We start from the raw sequence: 6,000 nt of genomic DNA, 5'->3' as shown, positions 1-6,000 counted from the left end.
AAAAGGCACAGAATTAAAACAAATAAGACTGTGAATGTTCAAAAGCAAGTTCTTTAAAAAAAAAAAAAGGAAATACAGAAATGTCAAATAAGCTCTTCTTATACAATCTTTGTTGGAACTATTTATAAAGCCCTTTCAACAGAACCAGATTTGAACTTGGGGCATGAATTAGCCTTTTAATTAAAACTCTTGGTGATTGTAATGGTTTGTTTTTGTGTTGACTAACTCAATTTAGGAAAGACAATGGCCATGCCTGCTGAAAGTAGTGCTCTGGTATTTTAAAAAACAGGTACATTAACTACACTGTACTGTACTTTTGATGCATTATTCAATACATGGACTTGCAACAAAACTATTCTAGCAGGAACACTTTGTTAAATACATGTTGTAAATACATGGAGTTCCATATTGACAATCACAGAATTCTGTGCTACGCGCATGTTGTAAGTATTAGTATATAATAACCACAGTCGAACTACATGTAGTTAATGTAAAGTGCATCTACAAAATTAAAAAAAGACATATTTTAAAAATGCTAGCTCTTTTTCTGCATGAATGAGTCAAGCTGTGTGCTGCATGCTTTGTTTTTCTTTTCATGTTGTTCAGAGCATTATCTTTGAACTTTTGGGTGTGAAGTTGTAATCAGTTGCAGTAATGAGTTGTATTAGTGAAAAAAAAAATCATTTCAAACCCTCTCATCAGCCTGATTGGGCTTTACTGAGGCTGCCTCAGACAAATTGCTGCTTCATTTTTTTTTTTTGCCCAAAAATAGATAACTATCAAGCACATGAATCCTGTCTTACAATCAGCTGCCATAAAGATGCTTGTCACCAACGTAACAATGCAGAGGTGCAAGCCAACAGGTGTCTTAATCACAATGCAAAACAGCCAACCTTTTTAAAGAGTAAAGTGCTATAGTAGCATATTTTCAGAATAAACTCTTTTTTCCCTCAGTAGTAAGACCACTCCTCTTAAAAAGAATGGACTAGCTGTAGTAAGGCACAACAGTGCCAGCAACCGCTGTGAGAGCTTCCCCTCACAGCTCTGGCATAGCACCTCTATCCCGAGCCAATCAGTCCTAGACCTATCTTAGGCAGAGAATGCAAATTGTGTGGTAGTTTTGTTATGTGGGGTTATGTTCTAGAAAAAAAACACCAACACCAAATCCCTGTCAAACTTCCTTAATGCTCTTTTCAGCAGAACAGTTTTTTAGTTTTTTCTTTTTAATTTAGTGTGTCCAATTATAATCCCCCCCCCCCCCCCCCGATTTTCTCCCAATTTGGAATGCCCAATCGCTTTTCTCCTCACCACAGCAGGGCAGCAGTGTGGAGTAGTGGTTAGGGCTCTGGACTCTTGACCAGAGGGTTGTGGGTTCAATCCCAGGTGGGGGACACTGCTACTGTACTTTAGCTAGATTGCTCCAGTAAAAACTATATAAATGGGTAATTGTATGTAAAAAATAATGTAATTGTATATAAAAATAATATGACATCTTGTAACAATTGTAAGTTGCCCTCGATAAGGGCATCTGCTAAGAAATAATAATTCCCCACATGGCTGAAGATTCAATGGGTGTCCTCCAAGCCAGCTTCCTTTTTCACCCAGGAACTCGACAGCGGATGTCCGTGAGCTACCAACCTCTGGAGGACAAAGGCCAGCCCTGCAGGTGTCCGCTCTGAGCTTACTGGGCGCCTGGCCAGCAGGGTTCGCTGTAGAGTGATGAGGAGAAACAGTTCCTGCCAGTTTTACCTCCCTAACCCACGGGAGCGCCAAAGCCAATGCGAGTCCCCAGAGAAGACCGGCCTACTTCGCACAGCCAGGACGCAAACCTGCGCTGTATGACTCGCCCTGCGCACCATGCGGCTGAACTTCTACCAGGTGAGCCACTCGGGGACCCCCAGAACAGTTCTTAATTACACTTGAGACACTTCACTGAAGTAACTTATCTTTTCAGTCAGGACAATCTTGCATTAAATAACCACCTTTATTATAATACAAAATCGTACAGATTTCCAAAAACACTGAACCCAGACAATGGTTGAAGAAACATAAGTAGAATAAAATAGTTGGAGCACAGTCTCATCCTTCGGAGCATCCCGGGGCCGCCTGCTAAAAAACAAACAATGAAATAATAAATCTATGCCACATGTTCACCCCGGTGAACGAAAAATATTTGGCAAAGGAGCATTGTATACTCCCCCCTCTGGACAAGGCTGGGAGTGAGGTGGTGGTGGTGGTTGGGGAGGAGGTTGGCAATTCAAAAGCACGGCAGGACTGAGTTTGTGAAGTAGGTTTATATGCCTTATAGGTTGATGGGAGCTTGCCGTTAATTGGCTTGTAGATTGACCAGGCTAGACACTTGTATTAATGATACTATAGATTTCCTGCCTGAAAACCTTGCAAACTTTATATTAATTAGACAACACACAGCAGTGTCAACACCCACTGCTGAACGTGGCCTTCTTTTCTTCTCCCAGAACACCCAGAAGTATCAAGATGTTTAACCTCAATAGGTTTTTCCTAAAAAATCATTTCAATAAAATCCATATTACTACATCTCAGCTTGGCAAGCTGCTGTCAGATCAACACACCTTAACCTTCCCTAAGTGGCTTAAAACCCTTTTTGCCTCTCAAGAGGTTCTCTGTTCTCTCAATGACAGATGAAAAGTAGGTCCAGGGATAGAGTGCTGCTTCAATGGCCTCCAGGGAAATTAACGGCAAATCGAAACAGTTCAGACTCCTTCATCGCTCATATTGTACACCTGTGGGAGAATAGACTTGCGTTATCTACAGACAAATCCAGCTGGAGGTGTGGGGATCAGTATAATGTGTGTACATACATCAGCCCATAGTGCTTCTGAGTAATTCAGCAGAGTGGATCAATAAAGGTCCTGGCATCTAGCTTAGCCCCTTGACCCATGGATGTGTGAACTGCGGTAGCGGGCTCATCTGACACTGTAATGCCAGGTATAACTGAGATATTGAAAATAGTGCTTAATGATCTGTGAAGGCTATGGGACAAGTTTGAATTGTGTCTAAAGATGAGCCTACTCTTGGGCATATTAAAAATGCAATGTGACATAAATATCTGGATTTTAGCCCAAATTAAACCTTTACTTTTCACCCTCTGAATTGTTTGGACTCCGTAGTGGATATTTAATAATACAGAGACACAGTACTAAACATTAATACAAATTTTAAAAAGCTGATTATCTGGGGTTCAGAATTTAAAAAAATAAGCATTTGTAAATTGCATTACCTTCTAATTCCCCTCAACATTTTTCTTAAGCGGAAAAGCTCATTGAAATCCCCCTTCAATGAGTTGCCAGTGAGTTAAGATTAAGGGTATTACAGTATTTTACATCAAAAGTATTTTATGATGTGTATGTTTTCAGCAGATCAGATCATTTTCTTCAGCTTTTAGCCCATGTATTTTAAAAACAACATTTTATTGGAGAATTAGCACAGGGAAAGTAATCTACAGAAGGACAGAACAAAGTTATCTTCACGTTTATATGGAGATAGTGGAACTATGCCATCTTTCCAAATCATGAAACCACTGTGATGTGGTGAATAGAAAGCATGAAGAAAATCACAGTAAACTTGCTCAAGTCACTTACAGCAAAAGTGAAAACAGAAAATATGCTGAGAAAGAAGCTCAGTGTGTGGCATAGGACATTCAACCCTTACTTTCCATATGGCCCTGTGACAGTGCATAGGCTCTGCACATGGGGGTGCACGGGTGTGTGTCTGTGAGAGAGAGTTTGGTGGCTGGCGGCCATCTTGCTGAAGGGACAGCCGGTAACCAAGATGGCCACCATTCACACAGCCACATGGTTGTTAGATTGAATGATTAATTGTTTGATTGAGAGTGAATGGAAACTTGTGGAATGTGGCCAGGTGGTGAATGGATGATTGATTGAATCAATCAAGCCTCTGGCCACATGGTAGAAAAGGGAAGAGAAGAGGTTTGTGAGAGGAACAGAACAGAACAGAACAGAGAAGGAAAGGGAAAAAGAAAGAAAGTAAGAGAGCACTGGGACAGCAAAGCTTGGGTGTTTTGAGGTGGTTTTTTTTAAGAGTTTAAAAGTGTTTGAGTAGTGTTTTGTTTAAACCTTTATTTTTGTTCGTGTGTTTTGATTGTTTTGTTATTTGTGATTTATTAAAAGTGTGGGTTTTGCTTTTTTTAACATTTGGAAGCGTCGAAGTACACTGTGAAAAAGCAGTTCTCAGGTATGGCTAGTTTTTAGTAGCAGAGCAATCAATAAATATCAAGACCATGCTATCAAACTGTTTGTCTGTCTTATGCCCTAGGGTTTTATGCTGGGCGAGAATATGTAAATAAATGTATTCTGTTGAAAATGAATAAAGCAGAGAAAGAGATCTTTATCATGTGATCTGGGAATAATTGCGCTGTTAGGTTTCATTTGAACCATCCGACTTAAAAATGTATAATAGCAGAATTTTAAAAGCCATTAGAAAATGACTAATAGTTAGGTGCACTCACTGTTATTCGCATCTCTAGTTTTCTTCTCTCCATATTGTACTGTCAATTATGCCGCAGTTCTCTTGCATTATCTTATGCCTTCCACGGCTGACTTCAGGTCACTAATTGAAACGAGAAGCTTACATCTCAGGGGGACCTTCCTCTATAATCACTTTAATATTCCTTTATAAATCATTACCCTGACTGCATACACTGTATGCAATACTGAATTCTCTGGTGATGTGTTGTATCTATCCAGTGCATGTTTACCATCAAAAGGAAGAGCAGACTCAAGACTGCCATTTCAACAAGAACAATTCACATTTCTGTAGCGCCTTTCATCACAAGGATCCCAAAGCGCTTCACACACACACAACAATTAATTAATTCAATTAAAAAGTCTAATACAGAATTTGATTTAAAAAAAAATTAAGAGATACAAAATGTGATTTTGATAGCTTTGTAGAAAAACAGTACAATTAAACAAGTCTAAAACTACAATTTTATTTTATTTTAAAAAAGGACAAAAATGGGGCTCCCGAGTGGCGCATCCAGTAAAGGTGCTCTGTGTGGAATGCAGAATCTGCCCTATAGCCTGGATGTCGGGAGATCGAGTCCAGGCTATTCCTTTGCCGACCGAGGATGGGAGCTTCCAAAGGGCGGCGCCCGGGGGAAGGGAGGGCTAGGTCGGCCAGGGTGTCCTTGGCTCACTGCGCACCAGCAACCCCAGTAGTCTGGACGGGCACCTGCGGGCTTGCCTGTAAGCTGCCCGAGAGCTGCGTTGTCCTCCGACGCTGTAGCTCTTGGGTGGCTGCATGGTGAGTCCGCAGTGTGAAAAAAAGCGGTCGGCTGACGGCACACGCTTCGGAGGACAGCGTGTGTTCGTCTTCACCCTCCCCAGTCAGCGCAGGGGTGGTAGCGGTGAGCTAAGCATAATAAAACAATTGGCGATTCCGAATTGGGAGAAAATAATAAAAATAATTGGCAACGACTAAATTAAAAAAAAAAAAAGACAAAAAGAAGCAGTTTGGATTGTAAAATAGGAAAACCGAGATAGAAAACCTATTTTGTCCAAATATGTTTTCAATCGTGACTTAAAAAACAGTAAGAGTCCCAGCTTCCCTGATAGAAGCAGGCAGAGCATTCCATAATTTAAGAGCTTTACAAGAAAAAGCCTTTATTCGCATATTTTTATTAAACCTAAGAATAACCAGCAGCCCCGCATCCTGTGATCTAAGGGTGCAGTGAGGAGTATACAGGCTCAATAATTCCTATAAATTAAAAGCAAAATCTTTAAATCAATTCTAAACTGCACTGGGAGCCAGTGCAAAGAGGCCAAAACGGGAGTAATGTGTTTGTTCTTTTCTGGTGTTAGTCAGAATTTTAGCAGCATTGTTCTGAATGAGCTGGAAGCAAGACACAACGTGTTTTTGGATATCAGTGAGTTTGTCTTTCAGCATCAGATACAGAAATAAAAGGTCTAAGTTTAACTATACTCTTCAAAAAAAGAAAAA

At 40.4% G+C, this 6,000-nt stretch overlaps 1 long non-coding RNA gene across 1 annotated transcript; it reads right to left on the bottom strand.

Moving 5' to 3' along the window:
• Window positions 1-1,965: 1,965 nt before the first annotated feature.
• LOC131705239 (uncharacterized) lies at window positions 1,966-4,285 on the bottom strand. Its single transcript, XR_009310252.1, has 2 exons — window positions 2,592-4,285; window positions 1,966-2,106 (listed from the first exon to the last, which is right to left on the bottom strand). It is a non-coding gene; the product is annotated as an uncharacterized LOC131705239 (long non-coding RNA).
• Window positions 4,286-6,000: the final 1,715 nt, after the last annotated feature.

Source organism: Acipenser ruthenus, chromosome 2 (assembly GCF_902713425.1).
Source record: "Acipenser ruthenus chromosome 2, fAciRut3.2 maternal haplotype, whole genome shotgun sequence".
Taxonomy (NCBI): Eukaryota; Metazoa; Chordata; class Actinopteri; order Acipenseriformes; family Acipenseridae; genus Acipenser; species Acipenser ruthenus.
Note: the sequence above shows the minus strand (reverse complement) of the source record. Positions and strands in the feature narration are given on the sequence as shown.